Below are 23,566 nucleotides of genomic sequence, written 5' to 3'. Positions count from 1 at the left end.
TCGGTTAGGAGCGTCCTGGCCCATTCATTTTTAAGGGGTTAGTAATAAATACGGAAAGAGTGAGGCTGGTCCTTTCCCGGGGGTTTTCCTAAACACCTGTCAGACTCAAGCCAGTGAATAAACCTGAATCCACACAAGTAAAATAGGATTAAGTTTAACTTGCCCTTTGATTTCAAGTAACACAATAGAAATAGAAACAAAAATCTTTTTTTTTTTCACTGCGACACCTACTTGCTCAAACCAGGGCTCTCTGGGTAGGTCCAGCACGTGGCTGACAGTGACGGTTGCGATGCAAAGCAATTTCTGGCTACTTATCCATTTTGGATTGTTATGTATGGTAAAAAATACAAAAACATTTGGCCTTTATTTTTTTTTTAATTTTATTATTGTTTAAAATATTACAGATGTCCCTTTTTCCCCCCAATGACCCGTTCCACCCCATCCCTTCCCCCTCCCCAGTCCCTCTCCCCACCATTGTCCGTGTCCTTGGGTTGTGTATATATGAATATAAATTCTTTGGTTACTCTCTCCCCCTCCACCCACCCGCCGTCCTCCATCCCTCTGACATTCATCGGTCTCATCTATGCTTCCATGTCATTGAATCTATTCTGTTCATCAGTTTATTAAGTTCATTAGATTCCACGTATAAGTGAGATCATGTGACATTTGTCTTTCTCTGCCTGGCTTATTTCACTCAGCATAATATTCTCCAGGTCCCTCCACACTGTCCCAAAGGGTACAAGATTCTTCTTTACAGCTGCATAGTATCCCATGGTGTGAATGTCCCACAGCTTTTTTATCCACTCACCTACTGATGGGCACTTGGGCTGGCCTTTATTTCTTGATTTTTAAAAAAATGCCACACGACTATTTTACTTGACAATCGTTTGATGGCAAATAAACTGAAACGACTGGGGTCCCTCCACGCCATTCCTCTCTCTATGAGCGTGTTTTTCCCACACAACTCAGCCGGAGGGGTGCGGGCCACTCGTTCGTTAAGCTGGACGCATACTGTCCCGGCAGCAGGATGGGCGGTCACTTACTGCCCACAGCCAGGAAACAGTCTTCACCGCACAGATCCGCAGCGTTTCACCTGGGGGCTTAGGAGCGGAGGCAGCCTGCTTTGCTCCCTTCGAATCCACAAGCAAGCAGCGTCTACCCTGTTACGGCGCGGGGCGGGGCGGGGCAGGGCAGGGGCAGGCCATATTTTGTCGCCCCCATCAGTGATGGGCGGCCGTGCGACCTTTTCCAGCTAGGACAGTCCTTGAATCTTCCTGTGCCCACGATGCCAACAACACACACGAGCGGCCTCCAAGCATCTCTGCGGCGTCGGACGGAGGAGGCGGCTGGCGGTGGGGAGACCGAGCGGAGGGGAGCAGGCGTCTCGCTCGGAAAACTGGGACGGCCCAGCCCCGGGGCGGTCCGGGGGTCGTGAAAGTGTGTTGCCAGCGAGCGCCTTTGTCAGGTAAAGACTTGATTACTGAAAAAATACTCTCAAAAGGTTCTGTTGAGAGACGCAGGCAAAACACAAACAAACAGTAGCTTCAATGAAAAGGAATGCGACAGCGATAAATACATTCACGACGACACTGCACCAACGGGCGGGTGTGAGGGAATTCCACCAACGGGGTGGATGGAGAGGCCTGCGGGTTCATCACACCGCCCCCAAGCCCACGGGGCCTGGGACAGAGCAAAACACTCACACGGGAAGGAAGCGACACCACCGTACAAACCAGCTACTGACAATCGCTTGGGTTTTTTTGCCTTTTTTTGTTTTTAATATATCTTTATTGATTTCAGAGAGAGGAAAGGAGAGGGAGAGAGAGAGAGAGAAACATCAATGATGAGAGAGTCATTGATCGAGCCCGCAACCGGGCATGTGCCCTGACCAGGAATCGAACCCCCATCACCTGGATCCCAGGTCGACGCTCAACCGCTGAGCCACGGCCGGCCAGGTGTCTTTTTTTTTAAACAATTAGGCTCTATCTGATGCATCTTGTGAACTATGACGTCACTCCTGGTCACACCAGGACACCAACCTCTGAAAGGCAGGACTGGGATTATTTAGGCTGAAATTTGTAAACTCCAAGCACCAAACAAAACAATTCGCACGGTTTTCTAGACTCGCATCAACTCCTCACTCACTGTGCAGATCACTGTTTTCAAACACGGTCTCCTCTAACATCTTCTTTGATTTTCACAACTCGGGACGATGGTGAGGAAATGTCCGTTTGCCCATTTCCAAAAGGAGGAAATTTGGATTCAGAGACAGTGTTGGCCTGTGTCCGGTCACACAGCTAAAAAGCAGAGGAATTGGGCCCAGAATTCGGCTCTTGCTACCCTCGGGTGGGCGCACTTTCTTCTAACTTCTTGCAAACGGATTTAGGGAACAACTGGAGGATTAGGATTACCCATCTACAATTCTATAGGGTTTACAGTTCACCTCTTCCCAGGGGAAAGCGAGAAATGCTCCCAAGGTGTGTACGAATTAGACAGAATAGAGCTTTTCAGAGAATGACTCTGAGCTGTTTAAACCAATCGCTTTGTTCCTGCAGACACATTTCTTACAACTTATATAACCATTCCCTGGGTCTTCAGCAAGAGAGAGATGTAAACTATCCATCATGAATCCCACTGAAAGCTCTGTTTTTTCATGGAAATGCCTAATGCGGATGTGTTTAAACTCCGTAATATATTAACATTCAGAAGCCTTAATTGAGGAAATAATTCTCAAGCATAAAATAGGTTCACAGTGGGGGACGAAACAGATAAGCTTTTATTTAGCCCTCAATATTAAGGTTTTCGCAGATATAATGAAATAAGAAGAAATCACAGCCTGAGAGTGACTTCGGTTATGCAACAACTGCACACGCTCGGCCTCAGCTAGGGGCCGAGGCTGCTGAATTGGGACAACCTGCCAGCACCCGTTGTGTCTGAGCCATTTAATCCTTGAACTCTTAGGTCCACGTCCTGAGTCTGGTCACCAGCCCAGACTCCTACTTTCCTCAAGGAAGTTATATTTCAAGAGATTTCATTCCCTTCTCCGCCACCAAGCCCGGCCAATGCTACCGTAACCCACATCGCTAGCTCCCCCAGCTGGGGAGGGGGGAATGTTGGTATCTTATCTCCCTAAAGATTGTGGGGTGCCTAATGTAAACCACTTCCCCCCAATGATCAGCTTCACACATCCGAGGCCCAAACAAATGGCATCCGATAAAGTCACGAGAAACACCGGCTGAACCAAATCCCAGAGACAGGGCCACTAACTGGCCAACTTTGTTGAACCCAAGGCAGTGCCTAACTGCACTGCCAAACATAAAGGTCCTTTTTCTGATTCTACAGTCGCGGAGTGGAGACGGTAAGAATCGGGACGCGCTACAAGGTTAAGAACGACTCTGGAAAAGGTCCACGAGCCCCTGTGCGCACAGGTGCCGTCGTGTGAACGGCCTCGCAAAGCCCGCCCGGAGAGGATGTCGATGCCCGCGATGGAGCGGCCGCAGCTCCGAGCCCTTGGCCCGCTATCTGGAAACCTCTGTCTCTAAAATGAGCTCCGGTCCCACACCCCGAAGCCGCAGGGCGTTCGTCTACTCGGCTCACCCGCGGCTGTGTGCGACTTTGAGTTTAGAAGTAGCCACGTGTACTCACGCATTGTAGCTCCTCGGTCCTCACGAGCACCCAAGTGCACGGTCCCGCGAGCTGGGAGGGGGCACGGCCACCACCGGGAGCCAGCCGTCCATCCAGGCAGCACGTCTCCACCCAGGGGTGGGAGTGGACCCACCCACCGGAGAACCAGGTAAGCAAGGCTCAAAGAGCCATTCCATCGTGGGGCTGCAGGTAAGCTTGAGGCAGCATCCTAAAGGAAAAAAGCAAGACAAGGTGACCTTGGAGGGTGACAGGAGAGAAACGCTCGAAGCCGAGACGTGCAGGAGGAGAGCACATTGTTTAAAGCAGCCGTCTGTCGCCCTGGCTGGGTGCCTCGGTTGGCTGCAGCATCGCCCTGTCCACCATGAAAAAATGTTGAAATTATGTGAAACAGTGGTACGTGGACTTGAACACGTCACAAATTAAGGCGCTGATGCTAAGAGAGCAAAACCCGCCCGGCTGGGCTTGGCTCAGCGGTTGAGCGTCGACCTAGGATCCAGGCGATCGGGGTTCGATTCCCGGTCAGGGCACATGCCCGGGTTGCAGGCTGCAGCCGATCAATGACTCTCTCATCATTGATGTTTCTATCTCTCTCTCTCTCCCTCTCCTCTCCTCTCTCTGAAATCAATAAAGATATATTTAAAAAAAAAAAGAGAGAGCAAAACCCGTCACCCCAAAGTGGGTCACGACACTCTGTCCCCCTAGAGAACGCCCTCTGGTTCAGACGCAGTGTGACTCTAAGCCATACCCCCGGCCACTGTCCCTTCAGCCTATGCACCCGATTTCCTTGGGTATACGTAGTATTTTTTTATGTTTAGTTTTATGTTCACCTCATTTAGCATTTAAACAATTGGGTGACTTCACGCAATCTAGATGAGCATTTTAAAATGATTATGTTATGTACACTTCAGCACAATAAAAATAAAAAAGACTCAAGCAATCACTTCGCAAAATAAGCGTGCAAAGTCGTAAGCGGAAAGTAAGCACCGGGGCTACTGAAAACAGCCAACGGAAGGGAGGGGAGCGGAACGAGGGAGAACTGCAGGTAAGTTTCAAAACGGAAGCGACGCTGAAACTGGCGTGGGAGACACTCAGTACCCAGCTAAACTGCTGCTACGGAAAATTGAGTCTGAACGACACACATAAAATGAGCCCATAATGTAGAGAAAGCGCCGTCCCCGGCACAGCGCAGGCACATCAGAGCTACAGGAAGCCAGGACTGTGTTTGGGGGAATAAGAAGATCTTTATGATGCGGAGCAGAGAACAAATAACTACAGTGGGAACGTGTGAAGGGCACAGAACCCAGGCTTCCCGAGCTCTGCGCACGATGGATCGCCACACCCCAGGCAAAGTCAATCCAAACGACAGGTGGACCGCAGTGACGCTAACGGCAAGACTCTTCTTAAAAATTCCACAGCACCTGGCCCGGTAGCTCTGTTGGTTCGAGCGTTGTCCCGATACACCAAGATTTCGGGTTCGATGGCCATCAGGGCACATACGAGAATCAACCAATGAATGCGTGAATAAGTGGAATGAGCCCTGGCCGGTGTGGCTCGGTGGTTAGAGCACCGGCCTTGGGGACTGAAGGGTCCCGAGTTTGATTCCTGCTGAGGGCACGTACCTCGGTTGCAGGCTTGATTCCTGGCCCCAATGGTCAGGGTGCATGCAGGAGGCAACCAATCGGTGTGTTTTCTCACATCAATGTTTCTCTCTCTCTTTCCCTTTTACTCTCTCTGAAAAAAAGCAATGGAAAAAATATCCTCGAGTGAAGATTGAAAAAATAAAAATAAATAAATTTTTAAAAAAAGAACTGTGTTTAGTACGTTAGGGACAATGTGAAGCGAAAGACTTCATTCGATATCTTTTAACTCGGTGTTCTATACGAGTGTTAAAAGGTCAATTTCTATCCATAGTACATTATAGACTGTGGTAGGTAACTATTGTCATAAAGATAGATGCCAACGTGAAAAGCCCATGAACTGGGAATCAACGTAAAATCAGACACCTATTTAGTCTCTCGTTTCTTCCTTCCACCAAACCTGGGGTCCAAATGCTTCTCCCTCTGCACCTGGACTGTCTCCCACCTCGAGTGTCCAGCCCCCGAGTGACCCTGTCTTTCCGCTGCTGACTCTGAAGTCAACGTGAGCCCGAGGGGACGGCCTCTGTCAGGGGCATGGACCCCTGCGTTTCCACGCCTGCTGGAATGCCCCGAGACTGCTGTCCTTCCTGCAGGCCCACCCGGCTATCCCCCCACTGGGGACGGGCCACGTCTCAACCTCCCTCTCTCCTCGAGGTCGCGCCACAGCAGCCTCCAGGCAGAGCCACCGCAGAGCAAGCCGAGTATCAGTGAGGCCGAACGGTCTTCAGACAAACACACTGTGACTGTGACGGGGAGGAATTAGGCGGCCAAGTCGCATGGAACTCAGTGCAGGGGTCTGCGGGCACGGGGTTCTGACGCAAGACAACCGCTATGACCTGGGCTCGTGCATTTGTTCTGGTTTCCATTCAACCCCGACAGGGATGCAAACGTCCCCGGGGGGTGTGGCTGCTGAAGAAAACTGCAAGGCCCCCGCATCATGTGTCCTGTAGGAATTCTTCGCCCATAGTGTACTTCCAGGGCATCGACTTCTGGCTGCCTTGCAAAAAAGAAATGTTTGTATATCTCGGTTACAACGCCCAGCGTGAGCATTCAAGAATATGCAAATTTCAGGCATAAGCTCCAGTGTGGGTGTCAGGCAAGGACATAAAATCCACACCAGAGTCAGATTCTAAAATGAAAATACTATACAAAATACGTTTGATGGCCCACAAGCCCCCACAACTGCTCTGGGGATATAACTATAGAGGTTCCCTAGGTGATGGTTCCCTAATCATTAGCATAGGGTTGGGAGACATAATCAGGAGGTTTTTATTTCATTTTTCTCTTTCCAGACCAATGACAGTCTCCCCCATTTTTCAAGACTCCGGGGAAGGACATGCCAGGCTCCCTCCGGGACCCTTCATCCAGCCTCAATCTAACCCGCCTCCCAGGGGTCTGGCTGTTAGTTTATGCTCATACTAAGGAAAAAGCTTCCAAACTATAAAAATTGGGGCACGAGCCTTGTTTAAGATGATGCGTTTACACACGCACATGCATCACGACTTGAAGGATTTAATTATACATTCCTGCCGCCCATAAGCCGAACCGGAATGAGGCAGTCAGGGTCCCCGCACGAGAACATAAAGAGGCCACATCTGAGTCACCTACGGTCCCCTACACGGTGTGATTTCTGGCCCCACCGTTTTAATGCCGAGGACTTGGTGCAGCTTCCCCTCCCCTGGGCCCGCACGGAAGCACTTTATACTCTTCCAGTTCTTTACAGGTTTGGATTTTAATTAATCTTCCCAGTGTAATAAATATAAAGCTGAGCTAATAACACCCAGGCTCCCGAAGCAGCTGGCTGAGCAGGTGGACTGGACAAAGAGACCAGCTCCCGGAGCCTGACTGGGGGTGGGGCTCAGGGCAGGGGCGAGGGGAACAGGCCGCGGAGGTCACACGGGCACCCACGCGGCCACCGTGTTGGCAGGCGGAGCAGGACTCACGGGCCAGGCTAACAATGGGCAAGAAATGCTATGGGCCGCGTATTTCCACAATGTAAATGTTATTAAGTGAAGGAAACAGGAAACCAACTCGGTTCCAGGGTGAATATCAATAACAGTAATGGGCAGTCGCACACCACAGCTGACCTCCGGGGCCCCGGGCTCATAAACGTCGTCTGCTTATGAGGACAAACACCCCAGGGCACGTTCCACCCAGGACCAGGGAAACCGCACGAGGAACTGAACAACTTCCAAGCCAGGTGCCTGGGCATTCTCCTTCATGATCAGAGGCTGCCTCTGCCCGGCCGGCGTGGCTCAGTGGTTGAGCATCGGCCTAGGATCCAGGAGATGGTGGTTCGATTTCCGATCAGGGCACAGGCCCGGGTTTCGGGCTCAATCCCCAGTGGGGGGCATGCGGGAGGCAGCCGATCAATGACTCTCTCATCATTGATGCTTCTATCTCTCTCTCTCTCCCTCTCCCTTCCTCTCTCTGAAATCAATAAAGATATTTTTTTTAAATAAATAAATAAGAAGACTGCTTCCTCAGAACTCTGCCTGCATTTCAAATTCCTTCCAGAGAAGCGCCTGTCTACCCGGGGGAGTAATTATCTTCGCTGTTATCGTTGATGGATGAAGGGAAAACTGGAAAAGGCGGATTCTCTTGAAAGCACGTGTTCTTTATAAATATTTTTAGAATTGTAATAGCCAGCCAACATGGTAGTTAAGGTGCTAAAACAATACCTGCTCTGTGTGCACAGGAATGGGTACTAGGCCCAGTGTTTACGATACTCACGGTCTCGTCACTAAATCGTTTGTGTAAAGAAAATAACGTTGCAACCTGGTCACGGTCATCACGCCGTTTATCATCTGGAAAGAAGACACCCATTTACGAAACAACGAAGAAGGCGTGGATGCCTGCACTGTGTCACAGACTGGAAGCCTTTTGGGAGAGAAGGGAAACTGCTACGGGAAGGACTTTGGGGGGGACACTGAGGAAGGGAGACAGCGAGGGTCTCGCTGACCCTGGGAGGAGTAAGGTCGAGAGAGAAGTGGCAGGAAAACACCTGGCTCTGAGGGGGAGTGACATGGGTCAGACGAAACCACGAACATGACTGTGCACAGAATTAACAGAGAAAAAATCAGCAACTTTTCCCCATACTCCAGACAGACAACAAAAAATTCCATGCGCAAGAGCCAGACGTGTCTAAAAACTACAAACTCATGAATAAATCTCTCAAGAAACATGAGCGACCCAAACAACAAACCCCCTGAGCCCCCGCGAAGGACAAGGTAAGGGAAGCGGGGAGCCCACTGCCTAAATGGGGGGGCTCGATCCTGTGGATCCCCTTCCTCGAATGTATGTATATAGTCAGTGAGAGCTCCATACGTCTCCTGATGTTTACACAACTTTGCAAAACTTGACAAGCTGATGCCGAAAGTTGCGTAAAAGAGAAATACAACGTGAGTGGTGGCAAAGAAAGTCTGAAGAGCGGGGGGAGAGGGTGCCTGCTTGACGTAACATCGAACAGCGCAGGAATAATTACATCAGGGGCACCAAAGGAATATTTCTAAACAGCCCCAATTACTGAGAGCCGAGGCCGCTAAAGGGGGCATTTTAAAGCCGCAGGAAGGGGTGGCCTATTCGGCCCGCCGCGCAGGGTTGGAACCACTGGCTATACGTTCTTTTGAAGTAAGTTTCGATCCCCGAATTCCATCAACTACAGACCGATTTTCCATGCATCCGGCTCACAGGAATCGATTCGCACCCTAACGGGAAAGAATGTTAACACCGAATACCACAGCTGCGCCCGGCACCCCGAGGACGCCTGCTCGGACGGGCACCTACTAGAGGCCACTGGGACGTGAGTGGCGTATGTCCCCACCGTGGTGCCAGGCAGGGAGGGCTTTGTTGGCGCTCTCACAGGGATGATGGCTTTATTCACCACGTCCGAGGGCATCTCAGCCAAGAGCAAAACGTCTTCATAGCAGGCAGGGTCCCGAGTGAAAATACCTGTCGGGGCACGAGCTTCCCACACAGGTCCCCGAGGCTCCCGGGAGACAGGGCCGGCTGCCCCCCGCAGCGCCTCATCCCTCGGCACTGCGATGTTCCTTCCACTCGGGGGCTCAGCAAGCGACAACCCAGGGCCACAGCTGGCCCCTTGCCTGCTCCCAGGCAGCCTACACGCAGAGAACACTTTTTACATTTTTTAAGGGATGGAAAAAATAAAAAGAAGAAAAATATTTCTGGTGTGTGAAAACGGTATGAAATTCAAATTCCAGTGTCCGGAAATAACGTTTTATTGGAACACGGCCACCCTCACGCATTTTCGTCCTGCCTGAGGCAGCCTTCACACCACAAAGACAGGGATGGGGAGCTGCAAAAGCTTAAAATATCTGTTATCTACCCTTTATGAGCTGAACTGCATCCCCCAAAATTCATATGTCTAAGTCCTCAGCCCGGTACTTCAGAATGTGACTATACTTGGAGAAAGGGCCTTATAAAGGGGTGATTAAGTCAACTGAGGCTGTTAGAACAGGCCCTGACCCCACCTCGCTGGTGTCCTTATAGGAAGAGGAGATCTGGACACACAGAGACACCACGGACACAAGTGGGCCCAGAGGAAAGCCTGCGTGACGTTAAGGACACAGCAAGAAGGCGGCCGTCTGCAAGCCCAGGAGAGAGGCCTCACCAGGAACTGAACCCGCGGGCTCCTTGACCTTGAACTTCCAGCCTCCGGAACTGGGAGAAAATAAATGTCTGTTGTTCAAGCCCCCATCTGTGATCTTTTATTATGGCAGCCCTGGAAAATGAACACATGTCCCTGTACAGAAAAGGGTGCTTCCCCCTGTCCAATAGCATAACAGCCTCCAAAGCCCCGGCCAGTGTGGCCCAGTTGGTTAAGTGTTGTCCTGGGCACTGAAAGCTTGCCAATTTGATTCCAACCAGGGGCACGTACCTCAGTTGCAGGCTCAATTCCGGCCCCGGTCAGGGTGCCTGTGGGAGGCAAGCAATTGATGTGTCTCTCACATCAATGTTTCTCTCCCTCTCTCACTCTCTCCCTCCCTCCCTTTCACTCTCTCTGAAAAGCAATATCCTCGGGTAAGAGTTAAAAAATAATAATAATAAATAAAAATAGTATACAATCATTCTGGAATGGAGGCAGACAAGTTTGGTTCAGTGATTTGAAATGTCTAACGGTACCTTATAACTCTTTTCACCACAGCACGTCATGCTTAGATCCAGACCAGGATTTCAAGGTGGGCAGTTGGGTTTTAGAGGCCACACTGTCAACCACAAAAGTAATCTGATGCCTCCCCTGAGACAGATGTGGCAAAAGGAAATCAGAAAAAAAATTTTCTAACATGTGGCATTTCATAGACCAGGGGCCAGCAGTATCACCTCTGCCTGGAAACTTTTGAGAAATTTGATCTAAGTGTTCTATGGTTAAAAATCAGCCAGCCCTCACCCAAGACACTGAAGCGGGAACTGTGTGGGTGCGAGCCCCAGCGATCTGCTTTAATACGCCTCCCGGAAGATTCTGACACCTACTAAAGTTTAAGAAGCACTGTTAAGGACACAAAAAAAAAAAAAAAGCTGGAAAGGACAGCCAACCAATCAATAAGTAAAGCCCTGGGGACAAGGACTTCCCTATTCTTGGTTTTTATTTTTTTTATTCTTGGTTTTGAATTGGCAAGTGTTTTCATAATAAATATAGTTTATATGTGGGCAAGCGTAAGCATGTCTGTGTGTGTCAGTATAGCAAAATATAGAAGTTTTCCAGAATCATCAAGGTTCTCATTTAAATATGCTTCCTGTCCCAGAAAAATAGATGAGAGGTTTTAGGCAGATGTACTCGCTCAACTCTGGAAGACAGAAAACCAAGACAGAGTTCAGCATACATACAAATACAACAAACACACCAGAAGGTGAAGGGAATTCTAAATAAATGCGTATACGGCGTGACAATATTTATGTCCCTTGATATTCCTCAGCGCCACATCCATGCAAAATACACCAGCAAAAAAAAAAAAAAAAAACTGTTAATCAACCAAAGCTGACTAAATTTCTTCTTCCTCACAAATGTTATTCTAATTCTGGCAAAAGAGCCCGTATTACGTTTCAAATATCTGTATTTTACTGCTGGTCACCGTTGATTCTCACGAATCAAAGTGGGATATATTTAATCACAGGTGTTTTTATTTGGTGACTCCATTCCACTAGATGCTTTTTAGATCCTGTACTAAAGTTGAGAAAACCTTTAAGTTAGAAAAGTTCTCAGTATGGGGGATAAAAGCTATTTGTGCATAAAATAGTTTAGAACCAAGAGGCTGGATGGGAACAACTAAAGCAAGTAGAGAAAGGAAAGAACAGACGACAAGGATGACTGACTGCGCCTCGAGTTCAAATGAAAGAGGAAAGTGGTGGCGGAGTGAAAGAAATGCAGGAAAAAAGACAGAGGAGGTCTGGGCGCCACCAAAGATACCCGACAACAGAAGCATAAAATGAAATGGACCCGGGGAAAATGGGAATTTAAAAACCATCATTACGTTTGATGTATGTAATCCAGCTTAGCCGCCTGTTAGAAAAACATTTGGTTCACATCCATCGGCAATTTTTTTTTAGCTGTTCTCATTTTAGGAGATTTATCTGCAACAGCGCTACCTGGCTGAGATTCCGTAACAAAGGGGAGTGCAAGTGTGTGTATTTCCGGAGCTCCGAATTCCAAAAACTTCTCTCTCTCCTCTTTTGGGAGAGCAGAAAGTTCTGAGATATATATTTTTTTAATTATATAAATTAGCCCAGCCGGGCACGGCTAAGTGGTTGAGCATCAACCTAGGATCCAGGCGATCGGGGTTCGATTCCCAGTTGGGGCACATGCCCGGGTTACCAGCTCGATCCCCAGTGGGGGGCGTGCAGGAGGCAGCCAATCAATGACGACTCTCATCATTGATGTTTCTATCTCTCTCCCTCTCCCTCTCCCTTCCTCTCTCTGAAATCAATAAAGATATATTTTAAAAATAAAAATAAATAATAATAATAATAATAAAGATGAAAAATTTATTAAAATAAATCAAATTAAATACACCTCAAATCTTCCACGGTAGCCCACGGCATAGTAAATGCCACTTTTACACTACTCCCTTTCAGGTCTTGATGGAATGCGATATAATAATTGAAATATATGTGTTCATAGAAGTACAAGTCACTACACAATGGACTTTCAATTCTGAGGATAAAATCAGATCACAAAGCATTAAGCAGCCGCCTATTCTAACCTATGTTTAGGGTCAGACACACCAGAGGCTCCTTTCTTGCACAGCTGTCTCTTGCCCAGCAGCAATGCAAAGCCTAGTTCTGTGATCGTTATTAATATCGAAACGTCAATTCAACATCCATGTTCATTACCATTGAAAACCCTTAAAATATAAGCGAACATTTTATATCAAAATTATGGGCAAACCTTACATAAAATTGAAATTAAAATTTCGTTAAAATCATCGGTAAATCATCCATCTCCCCTCTACCCACCTTAGAGGGAACGGCATTTATTCACTCCTGTTGATCCAATAACAAGTCCCTGTGCCTGACACACAGCAGGACTCCAACAAATGGCTGTTGTACCAAATGGAACCCAGGTCCATAACAATGTTTTCCTAGTCTTTCTGTATTGTATCTATGTGTTGCTTTGAAATGGATATTTGTGTCCCCCCCAAAATGCATTTGTTAAAACCTAGTCCTCAGTGTAATCGCGTTAGGAGGTGGGGCCTTTGGGAGGTGAATAGGCCATGAGGGTGGAGCCCCCATGAACGGGATTAGTGCCCTTATAACAGAGGCCCCTGAGAGCTCTCTCTTGCTCCTACCACGTGGCAAGAAGACAGCATCTACCAGAAACGAGGAGGGGAGTCCTCACCAGACACTGAACCTGCAGACGCCTGGACCTTGGACTTCCAGCCTCCAGAGCTGTGAGAGATACAAGTCTGCTGTGTAAGCCGCCCAGGCTGCGGAATTTTTATTACAGCAGCTGGACAGACTTAATGAGTAAGATCCACTTGATTGTATGTGATCCTCGGGTGTGTAATTGTCAGCATGTGTGATCACTGACACATTGGGCCCACACTCATACAAAAACAATGCTACTCTCACAGCACTAAGCAGACTCTTACCACACATCCCGTTACTGATACTTAAATAAAGCAGCTGAAAACAGTCCACACGAAACCTGCCCGAGGGGGTTCATAGCAGCTTTCTTCGCAACTGCCAGAACTTGAAGCAGCCAAGGTCTCCTTCTGTAGGGGATGGATAAATAAACTGGTGTATTCACACGGTGGAATATTATTTAATCTCAAAAGACATGAGCTATCAAGCCACGAAAAGACATGGAAGAACCTTAAATCCATGTTACTGAGTGAAAGTAGCCAACCTGAAAAGGCTAAATACTGTGTGACTCCAACTATAGGACATTCTGGAAAAGACAAAACTATGGAGACAGTGCAAAGATCGGTGGTGGTCAGGACCTGGTTTGGGGTAGGACACATGGGAAGAGTTAAGGCAATGAAAATACTCTGGATGACACCGAAACTGTGGATCCATGTCATTACCCATTTGTCAAAACCCACAGAATTCCCAACACCGACAGGGAAGCCTAAGGTAAGCTATGGACTTTGGGTGATAACGGTGTCAATGTAGGTTCATCGGTTATAAGAAACGCACCTCTCTGGGGGGATGGTGAGGATGGGGGAGGCTGAGCGTGTGTGGGCGCAGTGGGTCTATGGAAAATGTGTATATTTTCTGCTTAATTTTGCTGTGAACCTAAAGCTGTTTTTGAGAAAAATTAGTCTATTAAAAGTGAAAAAAATTACTCATTGATGATGTGAAATTCAGTTATAACAGGTGTCCTGTATTTTCACTTGCTCCGTCTAGCAATCCTGTTGGGAGAACATGCGAATTTCAAATATAAAAAGCGTAATGAACATTTTAATGTGCTGGGCGTATTTTGAGCCTCCAGGACCTCCACCCCCCTGCAGGTGGTCCCCCATCATCTACCCAGCCGAGACACCCAGGTGAGCGGAGGGAGAGGTTCCAAAGGGCTGGATACCCTAATGCTGGGTTAATTTGCCATAGTTTGGCTCCCTCTGATGAACCCCAGGATTTAAAATAATATTTGTACATTAATTTCTAATTTCTCAAATTCACATTCTTTGTTTATATAAAATTTACATGGGTCACAGGCTTTTTTGTTCACATGTGTTGTTTCAGTAATTTCATTAAAGCCCATGAAATCAGAAAGTAGGCTTTCAATTATCACATGCTCCCCAGTAACCTAATGCGACACCTCAAAAAGGCTCTCAATAAGCACTTGTTAAATGATTCTTCTCCTGTCTCGGATATTTTTTTTAAATATATTTTTATTGATTTTTTTTTTTAGGGAGAGAGGAAGGGAGAGGGAGAGATAGAAACACAGATGAGAGAGAACCATCGATTGGCTGCTTCCTGCACGCCCCCTACTGGGGATCGAGCCCACAACCCCGGGCATGTGTCCCGACCGGGAATCGAACTGGTGACCTCCTGGTGCCTGGGGTGATGCCCAGCTACTGAGCCACACCAGCCAGGCTCGGATATTTTAAAAGTAATACGTCTGATCTTTTTCGCCACATGCTTTCTTTTCATTAACAGGACTATTTCTTAGAAGACCATCACGTGGTACCACGATGAATTTAACATTTTATTTATTCAGGCAGCAATCACCGCCAAACCGGGATTCGAATATCTGCATTTCTGAAGTCACCTGCCGTCACAGCGGTGCCTGAATAATTACATTTAGCAGTCTGTAGCCTCAGGCAATCCCCGTTGCTACGGCTCCGCGGAGGCCGAGATCTCAGGCACCGTCACAGCCCCGAGATCGCAATCACGCTCATCGGCGGAGCCCGTTATCGCCGGGCACCTGGGGAGGAGTCTGTCGCGGAGATGCCGCCGCAGCCCACGGCCCGCCGTCCAGCACCCGCTTGCAATATTGTTACTGACGGGAGGCGCCCGTGACACTTGTCATCAGCCACCGTCGGCTGCCCTGCCCGGGACAGGCTTAATTTCCTGACGAGCCTGCGAGGTCGCGGAGAGGGACAGTTCCCACGGGCGGGGGGAGGCTGACTGCGGGGCGTTGATTCCTGCTGGACACCGGAAAGTCTTTGCTACAGAAAAACTATTACAAACATGAAGAGACTTTCGAGCTATTCACAGACTTTCTCAGATGCTTTCACTCAGAGGCTTTCCCCAAATCCACAGCCAAGATAAAAACAGCTCGCGCGGCCCCGTTTTCAAGGACTCTCGGCGAGAACAGGCCCACGCTCGGCCTGCGCCAACTCCCGTCGGGATTCCAGCCACCGGCCTCAGCCTTGCCTCTGCCCGCCCTGGGCGAAGGCCCTGCCCCTCGGTGACGCCAAGGCGGGCCGGCGGAGGGCCAGAGGTCCTGACAGCTGGGAGGGGACCGGGAGGGGACCAGCGGCTCCCACACAGGGGCGGCTGCCCTCCTGTGACTCCTGCCCCGGACCCCCCACGCAGGACACACCCCCCCCCCGGAGAGACAGGCGAGGGGCTTTCCTCCGCACTCTCCCTGAACACAGGGCCCTCCTGGAGTCGGCCTCAAGAGCAGGCAGCCCAGTCAGGAACCCTGGCTTCGTTCTTAAATGCTCCGCAAAAGAAATCGACAAAATAACGCCCTTTAGCAAAACCTGAGAATTCAGGCCCAGCAACGCCACCTGTATCTCATGAGGTGAAATAAACACAGCGTCGCCTGAGAATAAGGATTGAGGCTGACGGCCAGAGGCAGAGGTTGGCTCACACGATAAAGGTCACCGGCTGTCAACAGTGCCTGCCCTTCGACACGACAGAACAAATCAGCCGACAGTCAACGAACGAAGCTACGGACCCTCTCCCCCTGCCGATGACTCGTAAACACTGTCCCGTGTGTGCCTTCGGGGGCAGCTGACGGTACACGGAAAATCCCCCCGGAGGGTGAAATGCTATTAAACACGAACGGAAACCCCACGCCGGCGGGAAGAAGCCGCTCCTGCCTCCTGGGCCAGCACGCACGTGCTTCAGGTGCGGTGCTCAGCACCCTGTGCGGGGCCGACCCTCGATCCCACGCCCTGTCCCCGGCACAGCCCCCGCCCAGGAGTCACCCGCGACAGGCGCAGGCGTCTCTTCGGGACTTTTCATTTGCTGGAGGACGTGAGGCGTGTGCCTTTTACGAACCCTCCGTGTGACGCTCGGAGAAAGTGACGCAGAGGATAGGACGGAGCGGAACCTGCACACGGTGGCCCCGTATAAGGAATGTAACGAACACCGTACACTGAGGAACAAAACACATCCGGAGACACGGAAGCAGGGGGCAGGCTGAGGGGTCTCCGAGGGAAGGGGGGGGATTAACCAGAGATCTTATAGGCACGTGCACAGCCCACGGACACAGACATTGGTGTGGGGCAGGCCTGGGGGCGGGAGCGGGGTGGAGGTGTCAGTGGGGGGGAAAGGGGGGGCATCTGTAATACTTTCAACAATAAAGATAAATTTTTTTAAAAGAATGGGTATATATATCAAATATGTTCCTTTTTTTGAAGTAACAATTTCTCTACAGACCCAAGTTCATGGAAGAAATGTTTTTCCTCTACTAAATAAAAGTTCTAAATTAAATTAAAAATGGGGAAAAAAGAAGGTCCAGGCAAAGGTTTCATTCAGGTCAGGGCTACGCCGGACAGTCATTTAATCTTCCTTCTGTTCTCACAGGCTCATAAATGTCCCCCTCACCTGACCTATGAAAAGTCTAAAACTTCCTCGGCCGCGGTTAGGAAGGAACACGTTACAGCGACTCGTAGCCACCAGCTCTCCAGGGTTTAGAGATGAATTTACAGGGATCCCCAGGGAGCCACAATGCGTCACATCACATAAGCCCCCAACACACTGTTCCTCTCAGCAGAGACGTGACAGTCACCACCGAGCCACCCTCCCGGGACCAGGCCTGCGCGAAACACTTACAGGGGACTACGAAGCAATGGCCCACGAGACTGAACCCATTACCAGCCACCGCTGACCGGGGCGGAGAGAGAGGAGGTTTCCTTACGATAACCAGCATTTACAGGCAGGGATCAGTTTAAAGGAAGGGCTGGGCAGAGTCAATGCGCAAAGCTGATCTTCAGACCCTCTCGCTGTGCCGCCCCGAGGCTGCCATTAGCCTCACCAGGGCAGTGGGTACCAATACCCCACCAGCCCCGAGGAACTCGATTCCAGGCGCCTGGCCCGTCCGAGATGAAAGTCAGGCGCCAAACACCGGGGGGTACCGAGGGTTCCACCTGCACGGCCGCAGACGGACACGGGTACCCGGCGGCCACTCCGGCGCGGCGAAGGGGCTGAGGCTCATTTGCTTCCCCTTTTGAGACAAATCACGCCCGGCCGGGCGTGGCTCAGCGGTTGAGCGTCGACCTGGGATCCAGGAGATTGGGGTTCGATTCCCGGTCAGGGCACATGCCCGGGCTGCGGGCTCGATCAATGACTTTCTCATCATTGATGTTTCTATCTCTCCCTCTCCTTTCCTCTCTGAAATCAATAAAGATATATTTGGGAAAAAAAAAAAAAAAGACAAATCACAATTTAGCCTAAAGAAGTGGCTTAATCTACATCGAAATCTCAACACCCTGCATAACGGCTGTTCGACGTCATCCCAAATTAGAATTTCTTTTAAAGCTTCCCCGGGTAACATACATGGGGTCCGAGTTTGGCAATATCTTATTTATACAACAAAGCTTCTCTTGTGCCAAGCCGCAAGCCTAAGTAAAATAATTAAGGACACTGAGCATGGACTAAAGCATCAGAGAGCGGTTTCTGATTCCACACAACACCTGTCAGAGTAGGGACCTGTTACAAACTCATTAAACGCCTCCGATAAATTTGTAAGAAATGGTCGGAACACAGAGCTTTCAGCTCTGGGGATATGAGATCCTGTAAACAAAGGCTTCCCTGAATATGGTCCTACGGTGAGAAATTTGAGGTAGGTTCTCAGCAGCGTTTATGACTCGGGCCTCAGTCCCTTGAGGCTAGCTGCAGTCTGCGGATGTGATGAAAGCCGTATTTACATCAGACAGATGAGGCAGGGCGAACGGGGCAGTGCCACGCATGGGGCCAGCTCAGCTTGCTCCTTAAATGAAAAACAAACGCACGCACCGACTTCAAGTGCCAGCCACGCCAGCAACGGGCTTTGCCAAGTGTCACCAAGTGCAGGTGGGCTCAAACACACGATGCCTTTAAGACGTTTTCATGGGAAGATAGAGGGGAGAAAACTATGCCCTTAAGAATGGTTTAAAATCCTCAGATTCATGGGGGAAAACAAAGTAAAATATCTTTGCAAACAGATAGGAAAATAATTTTTTGCAGGACCAGCATATTTTGCTACCGTTCAAACAACATCGATCCCAATGTCTACAGCAATGTAATACATTAGGAATTTTTTTTTTAATCTTTAGAGTAAGACTGAGAATTAAACCACGTAATAAAATCAAAAACATTCTCAAGAGACTTTAGAAGTAACGCTACTTATCAGAAAATTCATGTTATCGCATCACCTTCTCTAAACAGACGTAGGCACATTCACAACCATGTAGACGTGGACGCACAGACAGACATTGCTTCTCTTTGTTAACAAACGAGGACAATTATCCATCTATCTGATCTCCTCCCTGCTCCTCTGTGCATCTCTGCCATGCATGTCCGTCTGAAACAGCAGCAAAGCGCTTGCCAACGCACCCAGCGGCCCTGCGGGGCTCCTGCAGCCCCAGGCCCAGCCGCCCGCGCGGGCACGGCAGTGTGCGGCGCCCTCCGCTGGCCAACCTATGAAACCGCGATAAACAAAATCCCTGAGCGGTCCTGTGAAGACAAAACATGCTAAGATTTTTTTGGTGTTACAGTTATAATGCCAGAGAGTCGCTCCTCACTGCTGCAATTCCTTTACTAAGCAAATGCTTTCCTTTACTCCACAAAACACATGGAAAGCCGCCATGCACAAAGAAATATCCATTGGGGGGGAATAATAGGACATATTTAAAGAATTAGACTTATGCCCGCTTCAGGTCTCAGGTCAGACTTACGTCATCTGCACAGCCCTTCTCAGTGTATTTCCTGGGTGTCCTCACGGCGTCCCCGCAGCTGCAAGAACCACTTGCACTGCACTCTCTCAGCTTCTATCTTCTCCGCCGGGACTGTGAGCTCACCCACGGGCACCAGTGGCTGATCTTTGAAACACTGAATATTATAAACATTCTGTAAATGTCTGTCTGATTTTTTTATTTTTTAAAAGCTGCAGAGTAAACCGTGGGACCAGAATGCAGGGCTGCCATGAGCTGCCTGGGATGGACTCAGAAAACTGTCCTGGGCTCCAGAAGCAGGCGATCTTTAATTATAAGAGGTGACGGAGAACAGAGTACATGCGGCACACTGGCCTCTGGTTGTGTGTTTGTTAAGTTTAGGAAAGAAAACAAGCACAACACTGCGCTAGACTTAGGTGGGTCACTGCCTGAGGTCCAGGCCAGATTCTTTGGTCCAGAGGCCAGCAAGGAGGGAAGACAAGGTGCCCCTCTGGGACGAGGCAGGGCAGAGCCCTGGAGGAGGGGGAGGCAGGCCTCTGGGACAAGGGAGAGAACATTCTGGGCTCCCCTCTAGGGCTCAGGTTGACTTGATTTTATCTGGAGTAAAACAAGCCACTTGCATACATCCTGACTCCCTCCCAGGTCCCCTGCAGCGTTATTCACAGGAGCCAAGCCACGGAAACCACCTCAGGTCCTAACAGATGAGTGGGTAAAGAAAATACATACCGTGGAATATTACTCAGCCACAAAAAAAGAGGAAATCTTGCCCTTTGTGGCAACATGGATGGAATTTGAGGGCATGGTGCGAAGTGAAATAAATCAGAAAGAGAAGACTAATGCTGTAGGCAGAGAACAGACTGCTAGAGGCAAGGCCTGGTGGTTGCAAAATGGATGAAGTGGGTCAAAAGGTATGAGCTGGCCTGGCCGGTGTGGCTCAGCGGCCGAGCATCGACCTATGATCCAGGAGACAGGGGCACATGCCCAGGTTGGGGGCTCGATCCCCGGTGGGGGGCCAGCAGAAGGCAGCTGATCAATGACTTTCTCACCGTTGATGTTTCTGTCTCTCTCTCCCTCTCCTTTCCTCTCTCTGAAATCAATAAAAATATATATTTTAAAACGGTACAAGCTTTCAGTGGTAAAACAAATAAATCCTGGGGGTGTAACGTAGAGCATGATGACTATAGTTAATAATACTGTATTATATAGTTGAAAGTTGCTAAGAGAGTAGATCTGAAAAGTTCTCATCACAAAAATATATATATTATAACTGTGTGGTGATGGATGTTAACTACACATATTGTAGTGATCATTTTGCAATATACAAACATATCGAATCATTATGCTGTACACCTGAAATTAATGTTATATATCAACGATATCTCAAAAATATAAATTTTTTAAAACTAAAATTTTTGAACAAAAATTTGTAAATTAAAAAATCGTCAATTTGTAAAAAGGGATGATTTTTGAGAGAGAACAAAAAGTAAATGTTATTTAAAAATAGAAAATAAATTCTTGAGACTCACACCCTGGGAGCTGCTATAGGAGCACCAGGAACACAGAAAAATAAACCAAGTCTCTGTTGATGGCTATGTAAACAACAGACCAGGCAGTCTTTCAAGTAAGAAACAAAACTTATCAATTATAAACATAAAATTGTGTGATTCGAATCCGTAACGTAGCAAGTTTTCACTGTGCAAAACACTATTACCCAAATGTCAAAACACAAGTGACAACCTGGGAAAGTTTCTGCAACATATATGAAAAGGCTAACGTCCTTACTGATTAAAAAGTGCTGACGCAAACCAGTAAGAAACAATAGCAGCCGCCGAGGGAGACACACATGGGCCATTTTCAGAGAAAGGAAATGCAGATGGTCGTTAAGCATCTGTAAATATGCTCAACCTTACTAACAATTAATGAAATGCAAGTAAGATACATTTTTAATCTAACAACCACCCAACTGATAAAAATAAAAACATTTTGCAATCTTTGTGTATTAACGCGGATATGGGCAAATAACCTCTCTAAATATACTGTTGGGAAGAAAATTAATTTCTACAACTTTTATGGAGGACAGCCTGGCCAAATTTATTATAATCAACCTTACAAATATGCCCACACCTAGCTGGGCATTTATCCTGCACAACAATTCACACTGGCACAAGGACAGTCATTGTATCATAAGTTGTAAAAGCAAAAAAACTGGAAACAACCTAAACACCCACCAGAAGGGGCCAAATTATAAATGTTGGTCCATCTATACAACAGAATTCTGTACTGACATTTGGAGGTGGGTAGAATTAAGACACTCCAATATGAAAAGGTTTCCAAGACTGTTCATCGGGAAAATGTGCAGAATAGAGAATATCATTGTGTGTTTATAAAACAGATACATGCTTGTTTATCAACTGCATCTCTCTGGAAGGATCTGAGTGACCCCTGGGAAGTAGGGCTGGGTATGAAAGACCAGGGGAGACCTGCTCTCGTACCATCTGGTCATTTTTCTTTTATTTTTTAGAGAGAAACATCGGTTGGCTGCCTTCCATACGTGCCCCAGCCAGGGATCGAACTGGCAACCTTTCGATGCACGGGACGATTCTCTAACCAATTGTACCATGCTGGCCGGACCTGTCTGGTCATTTTTGACCTTGTTCTTACGTATTTTTTTTTTTTCTAATTTTAAAAATGTTAACATAAGAAACATTCAAACCTGTGAAGAATTTTTGTGAGTTTATTTGAGCCAAACTGTCAACACATGCCAGGAAGAAGAATCTCAACGGACTGAGATAATGCTCCGGAGAATGGATGTTCTATTAGAAGTAAAGGAACCTACTGTCCTGTGACTTGGGCAGCCTACTGAGTAGGATCTCATCCTTCTCATTGACAGTAAAGAGGAATCATTCCACATTCAATGTTGATTTTATTTTTTTTTAAAGTTGTTATGACTTAAAAAGAAATTTTATTGAGGTAGGTGGTCCCAGTATGTACCCCAAACCCATTAAAGGTTTGTGGAGACACAGTAGGCTCATCTATTTCTAACAGAACATCCATGGTCTTCCTCAAAGTAGGTCCACCTACTTTTAATAAACAGAGCATTCATGGTCTTCTGCCAAGACAGCAACTGTTTAGTGACTACCAGCGGCTTCTACACCTGTGGCTTGCTCGTGGCCTCAGGAATTATGAAGACATTCTGACTACAAATCACTTACAGGACTGGAGAGATACTGAATTGAAGGCCTTTCATACTCAAAAGCGGGAAGTTTGAATCACATAAATTTAGGCCATCACAGAAAATAGATTCCTAATCCTCTCTCTGATTGATTCAGCTCTGGAAAGTGTTTCTTCATGTTCCGTGGCAGCATTAGGACGTGGCTTATAAATATCCCCTGTAAGACCTCATTGATTTCTTTCTCCGAGTCAGGGGGAAAATCGTCAAGGGCTGGGAGAGAGTCAGGCTCTTAGAGGCCCAGTTATTTGTGTACCGGAGTCTGGGCTCAGAAGTAAACCCTAACATTATATTCTCTACGATAAAAACGGTGACCCTTCAGCCAAAGGTGACAGATTCAGGCTCGTCCAGAAATTATGCCCTTAAACCACCTGGTATAGAAGAATCATCTGAACATGAACAAGGTTTCACCTCCATGGAAATTTATGTGAATAACTTTCCCATCAGCAGACAAGGTATCTTGATGTTCAAAAAATAAATTGTAGTTTCAAAGTCTGTTTCTCCGCTGAAGAAAAGCGGCAATGACTTCATCTCACTGACAATTTTCACCACTTGCTTCAAGAGCAGATAAAAGTGGAGGGTCCCGCTGCTGACCGCTCACTTTTCTCTTTGAATGAAGACTGCCCTGTGGGTGTCGTCTCCTTGCCTTTCTATCAAAACCCTTGTTCGCTAAACTCATCTCCGAGGCCTTAAAAATTCGAGTGAGTCCCAGTGACGCTGCCCCAGGCTCATCAGGGCTCACAAAGTATTTGTAAAGGGAGTGTTTAAATACGGGTGTAAGTAACCCTAACACGTTGCTCACCTGCTGAAAACGGCTGCACTCACTGGAGCTCAACTCCCAGCTCCTTCCCCTGGCTCAGGGCCTGGACAATGACCCTGAATACATTACCCCTCGCCAGTCCTGTCCCGGCCCCTCGGGCACTCGGGCCACACCGCCCACATACAGGTGGGCCCACGGAGCCCTCACCTGTGCTCTCGCCTCTGTGGAA

This window comes from Miniopterus schreibersii (assembly GCF_964146895.1).
Source record: "Miniopterus schreibersii genome assembly, chromosome: 10".
Taxonomy (NCBI): domain Eukaryota; kingdom Metazoa; phylum Chordata; class Mammalia; order Chiroptera; family Miniopteridae; genus Miniopterus; species Miniopterus schreibersii.
This window is presented reverse-complemented; position numbering follows the sequence as displayed.